Source organism: Triticum aestivum, chromosome 6B (assembly GCF_018294505.1).
Source record: "Triticum aestivum cultivar Chinese Spring chromosome 6B, IWGSC CS RefSeq v2.1, whole genome shotgun sequence".
NCBI lineage: Eukaryota > Viridiplantae > Streptophyta > Magnoliopsida > Poales > Poaceae > Triticum > Triticum aestivum.
The window spans coordinates 288,996,541-289,018,819 of record NC_057810.1 but is presented as its reverse complement, the minus strand read 5'-3'; positions in this window follow the sequence as shown (position 1 = coordinate 289,018,819).

The window sequence follows — 22,279 nt, the reverse complement described above, 5'->3', positions numbered from 1 at the left end:
GTCTCGCCTCTCCCTCTTCTGATCTTCTCCATTGCAAAACCACCTCCTCTCCTCTCCATCATCTCCATTCCAAAACCACCGTCTCTCCTCTTCCTCTTCTGATCTTCTCCATTGCAAAACCACCACCTCTCCTCTCCATCATCTCCATTCCAAAACCACCGTCTCGCCTCTCCCTCTTCTCTATTGCAAGACCACCGTCTCTCCTCCCATCTTCCAAAGCTAGCACCGGACCACTCAGAAGGACATCTATGGAGAGGATGCAACAGCGAATCAAGCAGATCGCCAGCGGCGACCAGGCAAAGTTAGCCAGGTTGAAGGAGATCCTTACTTGGTTTGACAATGAGTGGGAGATTTCGAGGACGGTGCAGGCCATGTGGCAATGTATGCGAAAGAGTGAGACGGCGGTGATGAGGGCAACGATGTACATGTACTCCTCGGCGGCAGAGAAAGATCCGTCCACAAAGAGCGCCACACATCCCACTGGTGGTGGTGGATGCCAATGCGTACATGCAGCATGGTTGGTGTCGATAATTTTTACTTGGCACACCTCGCACTCTGCATATATGCCGGTTCCATACGTACATTTGTGCAGTTCCACCAAAATGCAGCTGAATAACCCTGTTTGCATAGATAATGAAAAAGCATGATTACATTATAGTGGCACTAGTTGATGAAACACATAAAATAAATAGAAGAAAATATTGTGATAGTATCATAGTATGCCATGCTGCGAGGGCGAGATGGGCCCTGCGACGCCTCATACAGTACGCCTCATACTGGACATCGTCCCAAGTCTCCCAGATACACCTTCTGCCAGTGATGAACATCAGTGTACAGCGGTAGTACAAGGAGGCGCCTTGAGACATTAAAATCTCTATTTTTGTACAGATCAACTAAAATTAGGCACCCCAGTTTGCAGAAACGCTTAAACATTAACAATGGGACTAGTTGATGAAACATACATTAACAAAGAGAAGCACTTCCTTTATCTACATTGGAAATGAAATGATAGAGATGACACTCGCTCTATTTTAACTGTATTATTACTTCATTTTATCAGTGACACTAGGGTCGAGCAGGTGGCAAACGAGGTGTACCGTGCGTCGCAAGGATGGAGGCCGGGGGTGCTTAGACTGGGATACTGAAGCTGGCTCTTTCCGTCACCAACATGGATGATTCAATTCATGAGACCTTTTGGTGCAGTTCACCTAAAATGAAGCAATGTCCCGTGAGCTAGCAGCTTCTTCAATTTTTTTAAGAAAAGGGCTCCAGCCCCGGTTCCATTTCCATCAGAAAACGAAACCCACAAAGCCTCTTCTTCATTAGTTGCAATAAAATTGAGCAACATCAAAGTTGGTTGTGAAGCTCCTGGAATGCTGAACTATAATTTGGATATCATTTGTGCAGTTCAACTAAGATCGAGCATGAAATGTATATCTCTGTTTGCACAAAAAAAGTGGAAAGGAGGGTGACTAACAAGTGATGAAACATGCATCAAATGAAAAGAAGCATGTTCCTTATCTGAATGGCAATCCTACAAGGACAGTAGAAATTTCTAAAGCAGTGGCATTGCTAGATATTAGTGTGGGCATTAGGATTAACTATGACAACCGTTAAATACGACATTACTTTGGGCACGGGAGAGTAGGCGGACCAGGACAGTTGCATTTCTAACGAAAAGAACCAACTTATCTTAATGGGAAATTTTAGCAGGACATGTAAAGAAGTGCCATTGATTCATATTACTGGAGGCATTACATTGAAAACAACATTGGTTTAACGTGTCCTTACTTTTAACAGTGCAACTACTACATTTTACCAGTGGCATTACATAAGAGTGGCTCGGGGAAACAAACATCAGAACAGGATATCTGGGTTGGTCCCATTTTTGTTCGGTATAGCCACCTTATACTGTGTGAGGCTAGCAAATCTAGTGTTGGACTTACTCTGTTGACTTGTCCCCCAATCCCCACTTTCTTTCCTTTTTCAACCAATAGATCGGGTTTATATTGAGTTTGTACTGCGTTTCCCTTTATTTCCCTATTAGACCTAGAGACCAGTTGGATAGTCAGTCTCTGCTACTTTTCGCCCCCATTATTTCCTCTTTCGACCAAGTCCTAGATTCAGGTAACAAATCCTCCCCACCCCCACCCCCTTTCTTCCTTGTTTGAACCAAGTAGTACTAGAATCGAGTGCATGAACTAGTTTTACCTCTTAAACGTAAACAATTAGGTGGTTTTCGAACAGCCGATCGATCCTATCTACGAGGGGGCCTGAGAAATAGTAAAAGATACAAATGCAGCAACATCAGGAGCTCGGGAAGTAGAGCAAGGACGGTTTCGAAGGAAGTTATACCTGATGGTCGCTGGTATGTCGCTAGGTGGGTGGCGGGAGGCCGGTTCTGCCCACAGTACGACAGCGAGGAAGAAGGGGTCGGAGGCCCTCCCTCGCCAGCGGTGCTTGGGAGAGAACGACAAGGCAGGCTGATTGGGACGCGCCAGCAATGGGTTAGAGCCGTCGCCGAGGACGACCGCATGAATGTTGCACCTTCTCACCTTCCCCGACGGAGAGGATCCGGCTGGATCTGTGACCAGAGGTGAGCAGAGAGAGATAGATAGATAGATAGAGAGAGAGAGAGAGAGAGAGAGAGAGAGAGAGAGAGAGAGAGAGAGAGAGAGAGAGAGAGGCCACCGCTCTCGTGTTTAGATCTGGAGAGGCCGAGACAGTGTGAAGAGAGCAACACTAGCAAGCAAGCGCGGAGGCTCCTGCCTATATAGTGCAGTAGTACTAGTTTTCTTTTCTCTACCGGAGCCGGCTTGACCTCGTCAATGACTGTCGAGAAGTCTTCATGCACGTGGCCCGGAGGCATAGTTGTCGTCATTTTGATCTGAAGCGCTGGATTATAAAATATAAGACAAAAAAATGCCACATGACAAGAAATCATAACCTCACTGCCCAAAGGAGACAACATGAGTCCTGACGGACAAACTAGACGAGGAACAAAGCTCAAATTAAAGATAAACTCGTAGGAAAGGGGTCCGTCAATAGATGCCCTAATTAACATAGCCGGGTTGACCTAGATGGCAGCCGAGTAGTCTTCGTGCATGTGCCCCCAATGACTAGCCCAACTCAGTTGTCGCTGTTTAACCCTCGCAGTGATCCGAAGCACATGACACCTAATTTTGCGAGATGACAAGAAACCTTTTTTTAGATTTCTCACCACAACTACAGCCATGTACAACACAACCTGCACGATATGTAGACGATAGTCGATCCAGGCGTGTCTGCTGGAGTCTGGTCACATGCATGGATGAACTGATCTTCCGTGTCTTGCAGGGATTGTCCAGGCACCAACGTAGTACAACACTTCTCTAGTACTATCGCTCGTCTCCCTCTTCTATTAAGTCACCCGACTTGCGGGGCCGGGGAGTGTGCCTATGGTCGGTTCTCGATTGCGGTCCCACATGTGTGTGCAAACGCAATATGACGCGCGTTCCATTCAGAGAGCAGCGTGCCAGACCGACCGACCGTCTGGGGTGCGACGCGAACGCGACGGGCGTGTTGTATACTCCGTACATGCGTACCGCCGTTTTCTAGAGGCTTTGCTCCATGGCGCAATCCATGGATACAAAATTAGTATACTATATACTATTTAAAAGTCGAGGGCGGGGCTTTTCCTACGCGGTAGGCGGCGGGGCACTTTTCCTAGTCGGTTCGATAGAGACGCGAGAAGACGAGGGAGTAGGCTGCTGCCAACGTAGGGCTGTGTGATTTGACAGCGAGTTACTGCTGGATAGATGGGGCCACGTGATTTGACTTGCCATTATCATTTTAACTGCGGCGCTACAACCGGCGTGAGTCTCCCGATTCCTGACCACCTCCATATAGGTGCCTCTCCCAATGCTCCACCATGTATTAGAGGCTGGCTCTTGCATGAGAGCCCACTTCTCCACTTTTTCCTTGCCTCTCTTTCCTCCACATATGCAAAAATGCCATGTAAAGCGTACTATTGTACTTACTTGCTCCTATAGGTGCTAAGCTTGCCACATAGGCATAAAGTCTGATGTGGCAAGTTAATCAAGAAGAGAGAGACTAGTTTGGTGACCCAAGGAAGAAATGGTGCTAAGCACGTGTACCTAGGTGAAAAGACAATTTTTAGTCTATAGCTAATTAAATGAAGCAAACTTAGCAACAAAAAACTAGTACTCCCTGTGAAATGATGTGGCACCAACGTAGCACACCATTTCATTGGAAGAGGTCACTCCTTGGCAAATGCAATAAATACTAGTACTCCCTGTGTCCCATAATATAAGAACGTTTTTGGCACTACACTAGTGTAAAAAACGTTCTTATATTATGGGACGGAGGGAGTACGAAGAAAGAGATAGAGAGGAGTAAAAAAAACACTTATAGCCAACCTTATTGCTAACCTTGTTGTAGTATGAGTGACTAAGTGATGACTATGTATGACATGCCAACATCAGATAGCCTAACGCACCGTGTTAAATCTCCAAGGGCGTGACCGCGCGTGTGACGCGATGGTCGTGGTAGGCGCGAACCTGATACGGGCCGTTGGCAGCCCTTGGATCTGAGATCAAACGGTCGCATGCTAAGTTGCTGAAAATTTGCAGAATAACCCTCCTACGGCAATCGACAAATTTCCTCCCACGGGCCGGAGTAGGTTTCTTGGTTTGCATGCGGGTTTAATGGAGGCGAGGAGGCGTGTTCAGCCGGGCGTGCAGTGGACGGCACAGTACTATTCGATTTGACAACTACAACTAGTATATTATAAAAAACAAAGAAGAGTAGTAGAGATAGAGATAAGAATAGAGACTAGGGAGGAGCACCATCTACTACTTCGTGGGCTACTCCTGCGCTCCATTCGGCAGCCGCAACATCCCCTACAGCCACTCCCTCCCGCGCTCCATTAGGCGGGCGCTGTTGACATTTGGGGAGCACACTCTCGCGACTGCTAACAGCGACGACTTCACCGACAAAGACTTCTTCCCCGACCTCGGCAACCTCTTCCTCAACAAGATGGGCGATAACCTCAACGCCAATGGTGCTGCTCCCGTTGCACCGTATATGTTTCTGTCCTTCCTGTTCGAAATCGTGGTAGAATTCATGTTTCTAGTCTATGTCCTAGATTCGATCTGTTCATCTACTATGCTAGTCCACATGATTAGTTTAATCTCTGTTATAGCCGTCATGATTTATTTTGTAGTAAATCTCGTAGTAACTTGCTCATATATTCAACTGGCGGAACGTCCCCTACAACCACTCCCATTTCGTGGATGGCCTGGTCGATGCCTCCAAGGAGCCCTTCGTCTACTGCTATGAGTGCCCGGTGCCATTTTGGGGCTCGCGTGTGGACATCGTGCATCATCTGACGCAGGCATGTGGCGATCACTACTGGCCCTTGGTGAAGAACATCAAGTACGAGACATGCTACCCGTTCACCGTGCCGGAGTCGCTGGAGGATCAGCGCCGCCTGCTAGTCTCGGAGGAGGACGATAGCGTCTTACTCTTGATCATGGCCATCGGCGAGGCCCGCGAGGCCGCCTCCACATCTCTGTAGTGTGTGTCAGGGGCGACACCGCTGACACTAACACTGACACGAGGCCGATGTATGGGTGCGTGCTCACTATTACTATCCCTCGGAGGTCCGTGGGCGGCGACACTGGCTACGTCAAGCTGACTTGGACTCTGCCGAGCTGGGACCTTCCCGCCGATGTGGACATGGAAGACGCATGGTATTATTTGACCCCCAACAATGTGCATGGGGACTCCAAGGAGGTTCACCTGGACATCTGCATTACTAAGTTAAATATTGATCATTAGTCTTCGCTCAATGTAATCCGATGTCTAAGCATGTGGAGACTTCCATGCATGATCTTGCTCTATTGGAGTATCGCGCATGAATAAAAGTGTATCCATTTATGGTTTAGTCTAGAATCTTCCATGTATGAATTTTTACTACAGTACCGGTGAAAGACATATGAGGAACCATTTCCTACAAAGCACAATAAGAGTCATTTCTTCACAAGCTTTGGATGCAGGTTGAATAGTTGAACACTTTTGTTTGCAAAAGATACTTTTTTATCTATTTCACCCGGATGTTTCTGAGCTCTAGAGATGAAATAATATCCGAATAAACCTATCGATACCTGTTACACATGAGATGACCCCCACATCCTTTGTCAAAATAAACAACACCCCGATCAATGCATTTCACTCTTCCGTGCAATGCACGGGCACCTTACTACTATAGATTAGTACGACCAAAAATTGAACTAACATCATATATAGTACGATAAATGATGATGCATGTCACCTAAAATTATATCATTGAAAACTATGTTCAAATACGATATTGTTTTTGTTGACATGCACTAACATTTTGTCAGTTAAATCTTTAGTCAAATTCAATGGGGGATAAACCACGACCGATGTAGTAGTACTAGTGTAGAGGGCGGCGCTGCACGGGAGTCTTTCTCATTCATTTGGGCTTCTAAACTAGTACTAGTAGTACAGTACCTCCGTCCTGGTTTATTCCTCACCATTGTAATTTGTGCTAAATTTTGACTAAAGATTTAACTCATAAAACGTTAGTGCATGTGACATGCACTAACATTTCATTAGTTAAATTTATGATCAAAATCTGACGCAGATTACAATGGGGACCAATAAACTAGGACGTAGGTAGTAGTTATGGGATTACTAATCTAGAAGCCTAAAAGAACTGGCCCCTGGTACTCCTACTAGTAGTAGTACTCAAGTTGGAATTCCAATTGCACGGCACAACTTGTTAGCCAAAAAATTCGATTCAGGGTGTAGGAAGCGGTTTGGGAATTTGCATGCCTTTCCAACCAGTGAGATACTCTGTACAAAGAGAGAGAGAGAAGTAAAAAAAATAAATACACTTATAGCCAACCTTATAGACAACCTTGTTGTAGTATGAGTGACTAAGTGATGACTATGTATGACATGCCAACATCAGATAGCCTAACGCACCGTGTTAAATCTCCAAGGGCGTGACCGCGCGAGCGACGCGACAGTCGTGGTAGGCGCGACCATGATACGGGCTGCTGGCATCCCTTGGATCTGAGATCAAACGGTCGCATGCTAAGTTGCTGAAAATTTGCAGAATAACCCTCCAGGATAGGATATTCACCCATAGGTCTAGAATCACGCCATGCAACCGTTCGATCTCAGATTCAAGGGCTCTCAGAATCCCGTATCATGGGAGAATGGAAAGCTACTACCCTGCCGTTCGCACACTGGCAGTTCACTCCTACTCGTCCTCGCATGTCCTTCAATACTACGACAGTTTGCTCCTAGTCGTCCCGTCCATTCACATTACGGCAGTTGCACTAATCCTAACCCTCATCCCAAATCCATGGCGTCCCAAATCTCCAAGATCGGCGGTGAGTACAAGGTTAGAACCATCACCGGTGATGAGTTCGACGTCATCTACACCCATTCTTCTGCGATGATGAAAGGATGCCTTTCTCGCTTTAGACGCATGTTCAAAGACTCAGATGATGAGTGGGTCGCTGGGCTAGATGTTGAGTACACCACAGTCCTGGGATGAGAGAAGGATCTAAAGGACGAAGAGAGGAAGAAGCCCACCGTGATCCAGGTTTGCGTGCATGACTTATGCTTGGTCTACCACATATGCCATGCCGACGTTGAATGCCTGGATTTTAAGGACTTCCTCGAGAGCAACCTAGTCAAATTCGTTACTGTAGACTTTGGTAACGACAAAGAAGTCCTCGGTCGGATAGGCCTCGTTGTAGGCAACACCTTCGACCTCCAAAAGAATCGGCTGGTGTCCTCTCGCCAGCCTTCAATGCTGACCCTGGCAGGAGCCATGATTCATCCTTCGTACGGTAAACTGGAGAAACCTCCATACATGTTTTATCGTTATGCATGGCAGCGCAATGTACTAGATATAGACCACATCCACTATGCTGCAATGGGTGGCTACCTTTGTTTCAATATCTACAAGGGTTGGATGAAGAGCAAGAGCCAAGTGTGCCATTCAAGCAAAGAAGTATCGGCCAAGAGGAAGAGGGACAAGGACGAAGTCAAGGACGTGGACGAGGACTCCGAGTAAGGTGGCAGTGTCGTTGCTCATGGTGGTTCTAATGCAGTGTCTACCGGAATAGTTGCAAAGTTTAATTTTAGGTGTGCTCAATTTAATTTGAGGGGTGTGTTGTGCTGAGCCCCACCAGAACTATATATGTTATGTTTCTTATCGTTACTTTAACTCTTCAGTACGTACATACTAGTATTTCTTACATTTCATCTTTTAATTGGTACTAGTACAAATGCCCGTGCGTTGCACTGGACGATAAAAGTAGTAGAACCTGTTTGATGGGTCATTTTTCGTCATTTTTATATCTAATTTTAATAAATGTTAAACATGGATTTTTTTTAATAAAACTTAATATTGCATTAAAATGTAATCTCTATAATTTTTTTGAAAATAATGTATTTCTGTTGCACATTTCAAAATGGTTTTTGTAGTAAGAAGTGATTTTTTGGGTGAATTTTTAAGTGCTTTAAAAATTACTAATATTTTTTTGAAATATTTTTAAACTATTTTTGGGTTGACTTTTTGGGTATTTTTGTTTGGTAATTTTTACAGATAGTTGGTAGTTTGATTGGGAAGTTTATTTTTTACTATTTGGGCTTGGCCCTAACAAAGTAGTTAGCATACACGGAAGGACCCACGAACTCATCTTCGTATCGCTGCTCTCCCTAAAAAAATCTTCTTACTGTTGCGCCGTGAGGGCTCTTCCTTATCTTTCCCATTCTCTAGTACTCCCTTGTGCACCGCCGCTGCCCGCACTTCGTCTGCTTCTAACTATCGTTGGAGATCCTCTCCTCGACTGACCTGTGTTCCCTTGGGCATCCTAGCGATGTAGCAATGAAGCACCGCCGACGGTCGAAACAACAGAAGCTCGACTCGATAACTCCCATATAGCACTGATTATTTTTAGCAATAAACATGATTTGCTTTCAGTGAAGGGACATAGTACTACAACATCCATGATTCTGGAAAATAACAATAATAAGAGGACCATAACAGCCAGTGAAAGTAGTTAACATATACGGAAGGACCCACGAACTCATATTCGTACCGCTGCAATCCATTAAAAAAATCTTCTTACTGTTGCACCGTGAGGGCTCTTCCTTATCTTTCCCATTCTCTAGTACTCCCTTGTGCGCCGCCGCCGCCCGCACCTCGTCTGCTTCTAACTATCATTGAAAATCCTGTCCTCGCCTGCCCTATGTTCCCTCGGGCATCCTAGCGACACAACAATGAAGCACCGCCGACGGTCGAAACAACAAAAGCTCGACTCGATACCTCCCATATAGCACTGATTATTTTTAGCAATGAACATGATTTGCTTTCAGTGAAGGGACATAGTACTACAACATCGGTGATTCTGGAAAATAACAATAATAAGAGGACCACAACAGCCACTGAAATGTTTGGTTTAAGTGAAGGAATATAATATTACATCAATAGCAATTTATGTGATGATATTTGTACAAATAAAAAATAAGAGCACCGCAACTGCTAGTAAAAGTAATATTATTGAAAGCACAAGTGCTCCCTAGGTGGTTTTGGTAATTAATGTCAACATATCTCTTGTTGGACTAACACTTTTATCTAGTATGTTTCAGATAAGTTCAACAATGGAGTGGCATGGACTAAAGGATGTGGAAACCCCTTCAAGATGCTAAGGACAAAGGATTGGCTCAATCTCAAAAGCTCAAGACTCTTCATTTCATATTTTAGTGGTCCAAGATCACATTGAGTCTATAGGAAAAGCCAATGCTATCAAGGAGGGATGAGGTGTTGCTTAATGAGCCTCTTGCTCCACAGTGCTTAGTGATATGCTCCAAAACCCTCATCTACTTTCTCACTTCCACAAATGACCTAAACCTAAAGCCAAAATCGGTCACACCGATTCTTCCTATCCGGCGCCACCGATTCCGAAGGTCTTACCGATAGGGATCTCGGTCTCACCGAGATGGGATTGTAATCTCTCTGTGTATGTCCATTACCAAAATCGGTCCCACCGAGTTTGAGCAATCGGTACTACCGAGATTACAATGCAAACTCTCTGGATAACTTATTACCAAAATCGGTCCCACCGAGCTTGAGTAATCGGTCCCACCGAGTTTGCCTGACCAACTCTCTGGAAAGCTTATTACCAAAATCGGTCTCACCGAGTTTGTGTAATCGGTCTTACCGAGATTATGTTATGCCCTAACCTAACCATATCGGTCTCACCGAATTGCATTTCGGTCCCACCGAAAACCCTAATGGTCACATTATTTGCAAAATCGGTCTGACCGAGTTTAACAATTCGGTCCCACCGAGTTTGGTAAATTGTGTAACGGTTAGATTCTGTGTGGAGGCTATATATACCCCTCCACCTCCTCTTTATTCATGGAGAGAGCCATCAGACTGAACCTACACTTCCCGCATACATTTTCTGAGAGAGAACTACCTACTCATGTGTTGAGGCCAAGACATTCCATTCCTACCATATGAATCTTGATCTCTAGCCTTCCCCAAGTTGCTTTCCACCAAATCTTCTTTCCACCAGATCCAAAACCTATGATAGAGAGAGAGTTGAGTGTTGGAGAGACTATCATTTGAAGCACAAGAGCAAGGAGTTCATCATCAACACACCATTTGTTACTTCTTGGAGAGTGGTGTCTCCTAGATTGGCTAGGTGTCACTTGGGAGCCTCCGACAAGATTGTGGAGTTGAACCAAGGAGTTTGTAAGGGCAAGGAGATCGCCTACTTTGTGAAGATCTACCGCTAGTGAGGCAAGTCCTTCGTGGGCGACGACCATGGTGGGATAGACAAGGTTGCTTCTTCGTGGACCCTTCGTAGGTGGAGCCCTCCATGGACTCGCGCAAACGTTACCCTTTGTGGGTTGAAGTCTCCATCAACGTGGATGTACGATAGCACCACCTATCAGAACCACGCCAAAAACATCCGTGTCTCCAATTGCATTTGAATCCTCCAAACCCTTCTCTTTACATTCTTGCAAGTTGCATGCTTTACTTTCCGCTGCTCATATACTCTTGCATGCTTGCTTGATATGTATTGTGAATGTTAAACTTGTGCCTAATCTCCACTTAAACTTCAAGAAACTTAAAAACTGCAACTTTGGTACTTGGTGTCTAATCACCCCCCCTCTAGACACCTCTTCTCAAGGTCCTACAAGTGGTATCAGAGCTTTGGTCTCCATTGCCTTGGTTTAATCACCATTGGAGGAAGATGGATGAGTCTACTTTGGGGAGTCTTAGACATAGAGTGCCTATTCTTGATGGAGAGTATTTTCATGAGTGGAAAAATGAGATGCTTGTTATTTTCAATCAATATCATTTGAACAAGTACATTGCTAGCCCTTGTGCACCTTATGTTGATCCTATGCATCCTACCCATGATGAGTCAATTGACATGATTAGGAATCTTAGAACTGCTGAACTTATCATTAGAGGATTGCCTAGAAACTTGATTGGATGTTTGCCTACTTTTAAGTGTGCCTACACTATATGGAAATTTCTTGAGGAACGATTTCCAGATTATGCCTTGAAAAATCTTGATGAAATTCTTCATAAGTCTATTGCTTTGAGTAAGATGAATACTAGTGATCCTTTGTTTGGCGATCGTCTATTTGAGCTTACAAACCTTATGCGTGCCAAAGGAAATGTTTCTATTATTAGTGATATTATTTCCGAAGCTATAAAAATTCATAAGCAAGATCGTTGTCAAACTCACTCTAATGAATCACCCTCTCTAGGACTTGATCCACCACATGATGATGTTGAACATGGATACTATGATGAGGATGATGACAGTGACTTCGATCTTGATGATGCAATGAGACACTTTGGTCTTATGGGAAATCTTCGGGGATATATGTCAGGAGGAAAGGAATGGGTTCTTGATAGTGGATGTACCGATCACATGACCGGAGATAAAGGCATGTTCCGTGAGCTTGCTGATAATGATAGTCCTCGAAAGTATGTCACTTTCAGCGACAACTCAAAGGGTAAGGTGGTTGGCCTCAGTAAGGTGGCCATATCACATGATAGCTCCATACAAAATGTTATGCTCGTTGAATCTCTTGGATACAACTTACTTTCAGTATCTAGACTTGCTGATTTCGGTTTCAATGTTCTATTTACTGAAGTAGATTGCCAAGTGTTTCGTCGAGACAATCATAAAATGGTCTTTACCGGTGTGCGTAGAGGTGATCTATACATTGTTGATTTCACTAAAAAGGCTCAACCTAAAACTTGCTTCATTGCTAAATCCTCAAAAGGTTGGTTATGGCATAGACGACTAGGCCATGTTGGTATGCGAAACCTTGACAAGCTTATTAAATGAGATCATATCCTTGGAGTTAACGATGTCATATTTGATAAGGATAGACTTTGCAGTTCTTGTCAGGCAGGTAAACAGGTTGGAGGAAGACATCCCGTGAAGAACATCATGACTACAAGGAGGCCACTCGAGCTACTTCACATGGATATTTTTGGTCCCAACTCTTACAAGAGTCTCGGTGGAAATTCTTTTGGTCTAGTTATAGTTGATGATTTTTCAAGATTTACGTGGGTGTTCTTTCTCGATGATAAATCGCAAGTCCAAAAGATCTTCAAAAACTTCGCTAGGAAGGCCCAAAATCAATTTGAAGTGAAGATCAAGAAGATTCGCAGCGACAACGGAACGGAGTTCAAGAACGCAAATGTGGACACCTTTCTTGACGAAGAAGGGATTTCACACGAGTTCTCGGCTACGTACACACCTCAACAAAACAGAATCGTTGAGAGGAAGAACCGGACGCTCATCAAAATGGCGAGAACGATGCTTGATGAGTACAAGACGCCGAAGCACTTTTGGGCAGAAGCGGTTGAGACAGCTTGTCATGCAAAAAATCGCTTGTATCTTCACAAGCTACTCGGCAAGACGGCATATGAGCTCCTCACCGGTAACAAACCCCAAGTTGGATACTTTCGAGTATTTGGCTCAAAGTGCTACATTCTTGATAAGCATCGTCGTTCTAAATTTGCTCCTAAGTCTCATGAAGGTTTCCTACTAGGTTATGGCTCAAACTCTCACACTTACCGTGTCTACAACAATTTCACCCGAAGGTTGTAGAGACGGTAAATGTGAAGTTTGATGAATCTAACGTCTCGCAAGTAGAGCAATTGCCAATTGATGTAGGTGACAAAGACCCTTCGGAAGCAATCCAAGACTTGTCTATTGGCAAGGTTCGTCCAATGAAGGTGAAGGAGAGTACCTCGTCCATCCAAGTGGAAGCTTAAACTTCACGACAAGGTGAACCAAGAGTTGATACGGAAGCATCCACAAGTGGGACACACCAAGATGAAGAAAACGAGGAAGTGCATCAAGATGAACGTCAACAATCTCCTTCTCCACCACGACAAGAGAACAACAACGCCAACAATGAAGAAGGCCAAGAAGAAGAACAAGATGAAGAAGATGTTCAACAAAGACCCAAGCAAAAGCTTTCACGAGTTCGAGCAACAATTGCTAAAGATCATCCCGTCGAGCAAATCTACGATGATATTCAAACCGGGAGAATCGCTCGCTCTAAAACTCATTTAGCCAACTTTTGTGAAAACTATTCTTTCATCTCTAGCATTGAACCTATGAATGTTGAAGAAGCATTGGAAGATCCGGATTGGATAAATGACATGCATGAAGAGCTACATAACTTTGAGAGGAACCAAGTTTGGACATTGGTTGAGAAGCCCGACAACAACCACAACGTCATCGGTACCAAATGGGTGTTTCACAACAAGCAAGATGAAGATGGACAAGTAGTTTGCAACAAAGCACGTCTCGTCGCCCAAGGCTACACACAAGTCGAAGGTATGGACTATGGTGAGACTTATGCTCCCGTTGCTAGACTTGAGTCTATTCGCATCTTACTTGCCTATGCTAATCATCATGATATCACCTTGTACCAAATGGACATTAAAAGTGCTTTTCTAAATGGTGAAATAGAGGAGGAAGTTTATGTTAAGCAACCTCCCGGCTTTGTCAATCCTAAGAAACCCAATCATGTTTACAAACTTCAAAAGCTATTTATGGTCTTAAACAAGCTCCTAGAGCGTGGTATAAATGCTTGACCAAGTTCCTTAATGAAAAAGGCTTTGAAATTGGGAAAATTGATTCTACTCTTTTTACTAAAAGGGTTAATGGAGAACTAGTTGTGTGCCAAATCTATGTTGATGATATTATATTTGGTTCGACTAACCCTCATTTTAGTGAAAAGTTTGGGAAGCTAATGTCGGAGAAGTTTGAGATGTCTATGATGAGTGAACTCAAATTCTTTCTTGGGTTGCAAATCAAGCAAACTAAGGAAGGTACCTTTGTTTCTCAAACGAAGTACACCAAGGACTTATTCAAGAAGTTTAATATGCAACAATGCAAAGGTATGTCTACACCCATGCCTACTAGTGTACATCTTGATTTGACCAAAGATAGTGAACCGATTGATCAAAAGGTTTATCGCTCTATGATTGGTTCATTATTATATCTATGTGCTTCACGTCCCGATATCATGCTAAGTGTGTGCATGTGTGCATGATATCAAGCTGCCCCTAAAGAATGTCATCTTAAGGCCGTGAAAAGGACAGTGAGATACTTAATCCATACACCAAACTTTGGCATTTGGTATCCTAAGAGGGCCTCTTTCGATCTTGTTGGCTATTCCGACTTGGACTATCCCGGAGACAAGGTTGATAGAAAGTCCATGTCGGGTACTTGTCAATTTCTTGGTAGATCTCTTGTGTCTTGGTCCTCCAAGAAACAAAACTCGGTATCCTTATCCACCGCCGAAGCTGAATATATTGCCGCTGGTTCATGTTGTGCTCAATTACTTTGGATGACCCAAACTCTTAAAGATTATGGGATAAATGTGAGACATGTTCCATTGCTTTGTGACAATGAAAGTGCTATCAAAATTGGTCATAATCCTGTGCAACATTCTCGAACTAAGCATATTGAAGTTCGTCATCATTTCATTCGAGATCATGTTGCTAAGGGTGACATTGATCTTAGCATGTTCGCACCGAAAAGCAATTAGCAGATATATTCACTAAACCTCTTGATGAGAAAGCGTTTTGCAGGTTAAGAGGAGAATTGAACATCATTGATGCTTCAAACTTGGAGTAGAAACTCTAGTGGATACATGCAAGACATGAGCTTATGACTAATCCTTGATATTTCTCTTATGATGAAAATCTTATGTCTCGGATATATTTGTATCTTGCATGTTATCTAACCCATGTAGGTACTTGGTGGAATCAAATTCCATGAGATTGTAATCTACTCACATCTTGAGCAATCTCTACATCACCAAGTCTCTACACTATGGTGGTTGAAGACAAGGAAGCACGAAACCATTCAAACATATCCTTTGACAAATTCTATGTTGAGCTTCATGATTGTCATTTTTGGATACACAAGTGCTCTTCCTTGCAAGAACTAACCCATGTAGGTAGAAGGACTCAAATTCCAAGTGGTGCTCCAAATTCTTGATGAGCTACATCAACCTTGAGCAACCCACACAAGTTCAACTACATGGACAACACCACCAACCAAGGTATGTTATTCCATCTTTGAGAAACTTTACTCCAAGTCATGAGCTAAAGCAACTCGACAAGATGTGAATACATCAAGATGCTTAAACGAAAAATGGCAACCCCATTTTGAGCTTAAACAATGAGTATGACCTATGATCAAGTGATCTCACTTGACTCCTAAGTCAATATACTCTAACATAGGAGACTTTGTCGCCGACCATCTCTAGATGAAGTTCTCTTGTGTTCTTGTCTGTGTTTTTGCATTTGTCTCATGCATATTTGTTTCCCCTTTACACAAAAAAATCATCTAGCTTTCTCTCTGGTTGCTCTGCATTTTCTGCATTCAAATTCATTGCATATCTTTCAGTAAATTCCTTGCAAATCTTTGTGAGACCTTACTAGTCTAGTGAGCTGACGTGACAAGTGTTTTCTCTGCGATGAACTCGGTTTCACCGATTTGTTATTTTCGGTCCAACCGAATCCTTTCGGTACAACCGAAGCAAACCACTCGATGTCACCGATTTCACATCAGGAAAAACAGTTTGCCACATATTCTACGTTTCTCTGATCCAGCTCCACTCAATGAATCTTGTCCTCTACAAGCATCACATTTTTTTATCATTGCTTTGTGCTGTGTCTCCAGGACCAAACCCATTAGACAGATTCCAGAAGACCCTTCTTGGAAATTGATGTCAAAAGGGGGAGAGAGAGAAAATCAAAGCTTATCATTTAGAAAGAGATCCTTAAGGGGGAGAGATATCTTCAAGGAGAGAGAGATCTCCAGGTTTAGAAAGAGATCCTTAAGGGGGAGAGAGATCTTCAAGGAGAGAGAGATCTCCAGGGGGAGAGAATACTTAAGTGAAAGTATTTCTCAAGGATCCTAGATGCTTGGTGTTCAAGAGGAGAGATGCCCACATGTCTTCTTGAGGGGAAAGACATGTTCATTTGATTCTTTTGTGCTTATTTGCGTTAGCATACATTAGCTCTGATCATCATTCTTATCTCCCAGCTCTGATTCTTTAGATCTGATTTTCTATTCCCTATCTTCTCCCAGTATCCCATGCTAGATTCAGGGGGAGCAAGACATCTAAGGGAAAAGAAATCAATTTGAATTCATTGCATATCTTTACTCTTGGGTACATGTCTAATCCAATGTGGTACTTAGTACTCACTCTCTACATGTCATCCCAGTCTTGGTATTCTTGTGGTTTCTTCTGTTTGCTCTGGCTAATAGATGTATCTGCGTTATCTAACCTTGTTTACGCAGGTTCATTTCATCCTAAGCCAACTCAAGACTTCAAGGTAAGTATATGCATCACAATCATGTGTATGAGGAATTCTTGCTGATGTACATATTGTTTGCAAGGACTCATGAGTATGAAGGTATTTCCTTTAATATTCTTTGCTCTGATGCATATGGCCAAGATACATGTAACACATTGCCTGCTCTATCATGGTTATGCTCTCACATGCTTCTATATTCCATATTTACATGATTGCATACATGTAGGGGGAGCCTATGTTTGTTACATGTCTTTCCAAAGCTTTACTTTCTATTCTTTATATCTTTATCTAAAGCTTTGATGTATGTTGTCATCAATTACCAAAAAGGGGGAGAATGAAAGCATAAGTGCTCCCTAGGTGGTTTTGGTAATTAATGTCAACATATCTTTTGTTGGACTAACACTTTTATCTAGTATGTTTTAGATAAGTTCAACAATGGAGTGGCATGGACTAAAGGATGTGGGAACCCCTTCAAGATGCTAAGGACAAAGGATTGGTTCAAGCTCAAAAGCTCAAGACTCTTCATTTCATATTTTAGTGGTCCAAGATCACATTGAGTCTATAGGAAAAGCCAATACTATCAAGGAGGGATGAGGTGTTGCTTAATGAGCCTCTTGCTCCACAGTGCTTAGTGATATGCTCCAAAACCCTCAGCTACTTTCTCACTTCCACAAATGACCTAAACCTAAAGCCAAAATCGGTCACACCGATTCTTCCTATCCGGCGCCACCGATTCCGAAAGTCATAGCCACTGCCACAAACCCTAAGCAAATCGGTCTTACCGATAGGGATCTCGGTCTCACCGAGATGGGATTGTAATCTCTCTGTGTATGTCCATTACCAAAATCGGTCCCACCGAGTTTGAGCAATCGGTACTACTGAGATTACAATGCAAACTCTCTGGATAACTTATTACCAAAATCGGTCCCACCGAGCTTGAGTAATCGGTCCCACCGAGTTTGCCTGACCAACTCTCTGGAAAGCTTATTACCAAAATCGGTCTCACCGAGTTTGTGTAATCGGTCTTACCGAGATTACGTTATGCCCTAACCCTAACCATATCGGTCTCACCGAATTGCATTTCGGTCCCACCGAAAACCCTAACGGTCACATTATTTGCAAAATCGGTCTGACCGAGTTTAACGATTCGGTCCCACCGAGTTTGGTAAATTGTGTAACTGTTAGATTTTGTGTGGAGGCTATATATACCCCTCCACCTCCTCTTCATTCGTGGAGAGAGCCATCAGACTGAACCTACACTTCCAGCATACATTTTCTGAGAGAGAACTACCTACTCATGTGTTGAGGCCAAGATATTCCATTCCTCCCATATGAATCTTGATCTCTAGCCTTCCCCAAGTTGCTTTCCACTCAAATCTTCTTTCCACCAGATCCAAAATCTATGAGAGAGAGTTGAGTGTTGGAGAGACTATCATTTGAAGCACAAGAGCAAGGAGTTCATCATCAACGCACCATTTGTTACTTCTTGGAGAGTGGTGTCTCCTAGATTGGCTAGGTGTCACTTGGGAGCCTCCGACAAGATTGTGGAGTTGAACCAAGGAGTTTGTAAGGGCAAGGAGATCGCCTACTTCGTGAAGATCTACCGCTAGTGAGGCAAGTCCTTCGTGGGCGACGACCATGGTGGGATAGACAAGGTTGCTTCTTCGTGGACCCTTTGTGGGTGGAGCCCTCCATGGACTCGCGCAACCGTTACCCTTCGTGGGTTGAAGTCTCCATCAACGTGGATGTACGATAGCACCACCTATCGGAACCACGCCAAAAACATCCGTGTCTCCAATTGCGTTTGAATCCTCCAAACCCTTCTCTTTACATTCTTGCAAGTTGCATGCTTTACTTTCCGCTGCTCATATACTCTTGCATGCTTGCTTGATATGTATTGTGAATGTTAAACTTGTGCCTAATCTCCACTTAAACTTAAAGAAACTTAAAAACTGCAACTTTGGTACTTAGTGTCTAATCACCCCCCTCTAGACACCTCTTCTCAAGGTCCTACAATTATCCAACATGATAATTTCAACCAACACACAGGACCACCATCAACCACAACATATTGTTAAAGAGCACATGTCTAAGCTAAAACTGAAATTCATTTACAGCCAACAATGCGTAATTGACCCTACTGGTCTACATCTAATGAATTATGAAGCACCCTTTCTTTTGCTACATATCTAAAATTACCATCAAGGATGCAATTAAGCTAATTGATAACTGAAGAAAGAGCAGAATATATGAAACTTCAATAATTATTCCAGCATAATGTCCAAGAATAACAAGTTCAAGCCACCATGTTCAGGTATATGTAGTCAGCAACATGAAATTTCTTGGTTCAATCCTTGGCTAGTAACAACATTTTTCAGAAAAAAACATAGTGAAACAGGGGCTTCTATCGCTGATTAGCTGAAATGTAATGCAAAATTACATAATAAAACAGACAAAGTAGTTGATTTAAAGACGGCCGTGCATATCAGCCAAACTGAAATTGTGAGCAATCGGAACTAGCACCAATTTTTCAGAAAAAAACATCTTGTGGCCTTTAGGGCAGATCGCGCAGGGTGAGAGGACACAGAGCGGCACCTTATAATGAACAAATGCCATGTGTACATGAGCTAAATATATTTATACTGATCTAGGGGATACGATGAAACTATGCTCCTTTTTCCTAACGGGACAAAACTATGCTTCCTAGCACAGAAAGAAGTACATGATCGACAATGGCAACACCTGATACAGTATAGAATTGTATACTAAGGGAAATTGGAACAAAATGATTTACAAAATGTACAAGCTTTAATCTCCAGACTCTACAAGCTATAAAAACAGAACACACTCAGGTGCCGGTTCTTAAAAATACAAAGTAGTAGCTGCATTTGTTCAGAACAAAGGATGAAGCATTCATAGCTTAGATGCCATTTGCTTCAATTGAATAATACGTGCTAGCTTGCTTATGGATGTGCCCAGAAAATTCAGAGTGAACAACTCTGAACCCGACTCTGGTTAAAAGAACAAAATCATTGGCTTGATTTATCTTATTATGTGTTCTGCATTATGGACACTGTGGCATGAGTAGCAACTTGAGTAAAGCTTAACTGACAGTATCATGTAACTATCAGAGAGCTACAAAATTTAATTTGTATTTCGCAGAATTGCACGTAGTCGAGGGCAGTTTCAATGAACTACACATCGGTCAAATTCCTATAAATTCCGGTCAATGAAATTGTTATAGTAGAAGGGTGTCCAAGAATAGAGAGAGATAGAGGGGCTAGGTGTTGAGATTGGAGTTCGTATTAGGAGAAGAAAAGTGAATCAATCAACAAATTTCAAGCAAATATTGCACGCAATTGTTCCTCCATACAACTTCCAGCATGCCCACAATAACATAATACAAAATATACAAAATATATGATGCCCACTACCCTGAACATGAGCCTAGTAAAACTCTGGACTGTGTACCGGCAGGCACAATTGCAGACAGAGAGCCAGGGGACAGAAAGTAACTCAAACAGGGGTCAAGGGGATACATAGCTACGTAGCTGATCAATTCTGGGTTGTAGGGATTTAAGATATGTTGTGTAGCAATTCTTGGATCAATTCTGGGTTATAGGGTATTTGGCTGAGAGGAGAGAGATGGTAGGAATGTGTGCGTCTGATCTCTGAAAACTCTTATAAAAATCTTGTTTTGTGTCTAGCTGGTGGCATGCATGATTACATAGAACTTAGAGAACCTGATGGCTACAGATTTAGTCGAGCTGTCGGGATAACAGAGGTAGAAAAAGTTGAGTCATACATCTACCAAAGCTTTCATGTAGCAACTACCATATAGATCGCATCGATTAGATTTGGTCCATCACAGAAGTAAACACTACATCAATAAGGACATGAATCACCAAGCATGCATATTACAAATATTGAGCTGGTGTACTGGATGAAGAGCAGCACTATTTAGTCTCAGAAGGCAAAAATATTGAACATACTAACAGAAGTCTGGCATCTATGAATCTAGTGGAAGCATTACAGACTTGAATCAACTTTCTGAACTCTGAAGAAAGCAGGTAGAACATAACTGAAACTTTGCTAAAAACGTTGTCGATGCTTATGTACTGAATAAAAGAACAGCTTCGCATTTGGGTGGGAGATAGAGAAACAAGGACTACCCTTTATTTTGTCGACCTGTTAGTGATTTGGCTTTCAAGTGGCTACAGAGCAGGATGTCAAAGATTGAGAAGCTTACGTCGGTGGAGGCCGGAGAGGACTGGCCGTGCCGGACACGTGACATTGTCCCGCATTCGTGACCGGCCACGTTCGCTAGCTGTTGATTTATGCAGACTCACATCCAACAACAGTGAATGGCGGCCGCGCGTGCAGGACCTGCTGGAGGGGCTTCAGGAGCACGGGGACAAGCACCTCCAGGCAAACATCATTCTCGGCAATGCCGGTGCCAACGGCTCAGCACGGGCACCATGCGTTGTTGGCTACCTCAAAGCTGTGGCCCATGGAATCGGATCCACTGCAGCTGGTTCCAGCCTCCAGGGAACAACCATGGCGTCCTCTAGTGCAGCTGCTCTTGCGCCCGACCATGTTGTCCTCTTCTGCTCCATCCTCGTAGTCCTCCAGCCGCGAGCGAGGAGAGCTCGCTCGATCCCCGACTCCTCCATGCACCAAGACCCACCTAGCGCCGATGGCCGACGAGCAGTAGCAGTAGGACCACGCCACACCTCACCTCTCCCTACGGCCTCCCATCTCCTTCCTCCCGCCCTCCCTTTTCTCTCCGTTGTCGCCCTTCTGCTGACGCTGGACATGCCGCCGGACGCGTGCGTCTGGAACTATCCGGTGAGGAGCTCCAGCAGGAGCACGCCCAAGGAGTAGATGCCACCTCCAGGGCGCGATAGCCGTCGGCTACCACGCGGAAAGGTCGGTGCGTAGGTGGTGTAGAGCGCGACGCCGTCCCTCACCTTCTCGTCCTCCGCCCCGCTGGAAAGGAGTCGGAGGTTGGGCCAAAGGCAGCCGGGGATGGAGGCAGGTTGCGACACGTCCTCTGGCCGCGACGAAGCCTCCTGCAGCGCGCTCGCCCATGAGCCCACCTGGAGCTGTCGCCGCCGTGAAGAGCGCCAGAAAGGGTCGCGGGCCGGAAAGGAAGCATCTGGATAAGATAGAAGAAAGGGTCGCGGGCCGAATTCTTATAAACGTAGGGTTATTTTTATAAAAATGAATCATTTTCTCAGATCCACTTAAACAGGGATTGCGGGTTGAATTCAAAAAACAAGAGGGACATTTTGCAAAATTGCTGACGATGTACGACCAGAAACAATAGCTGCTTTA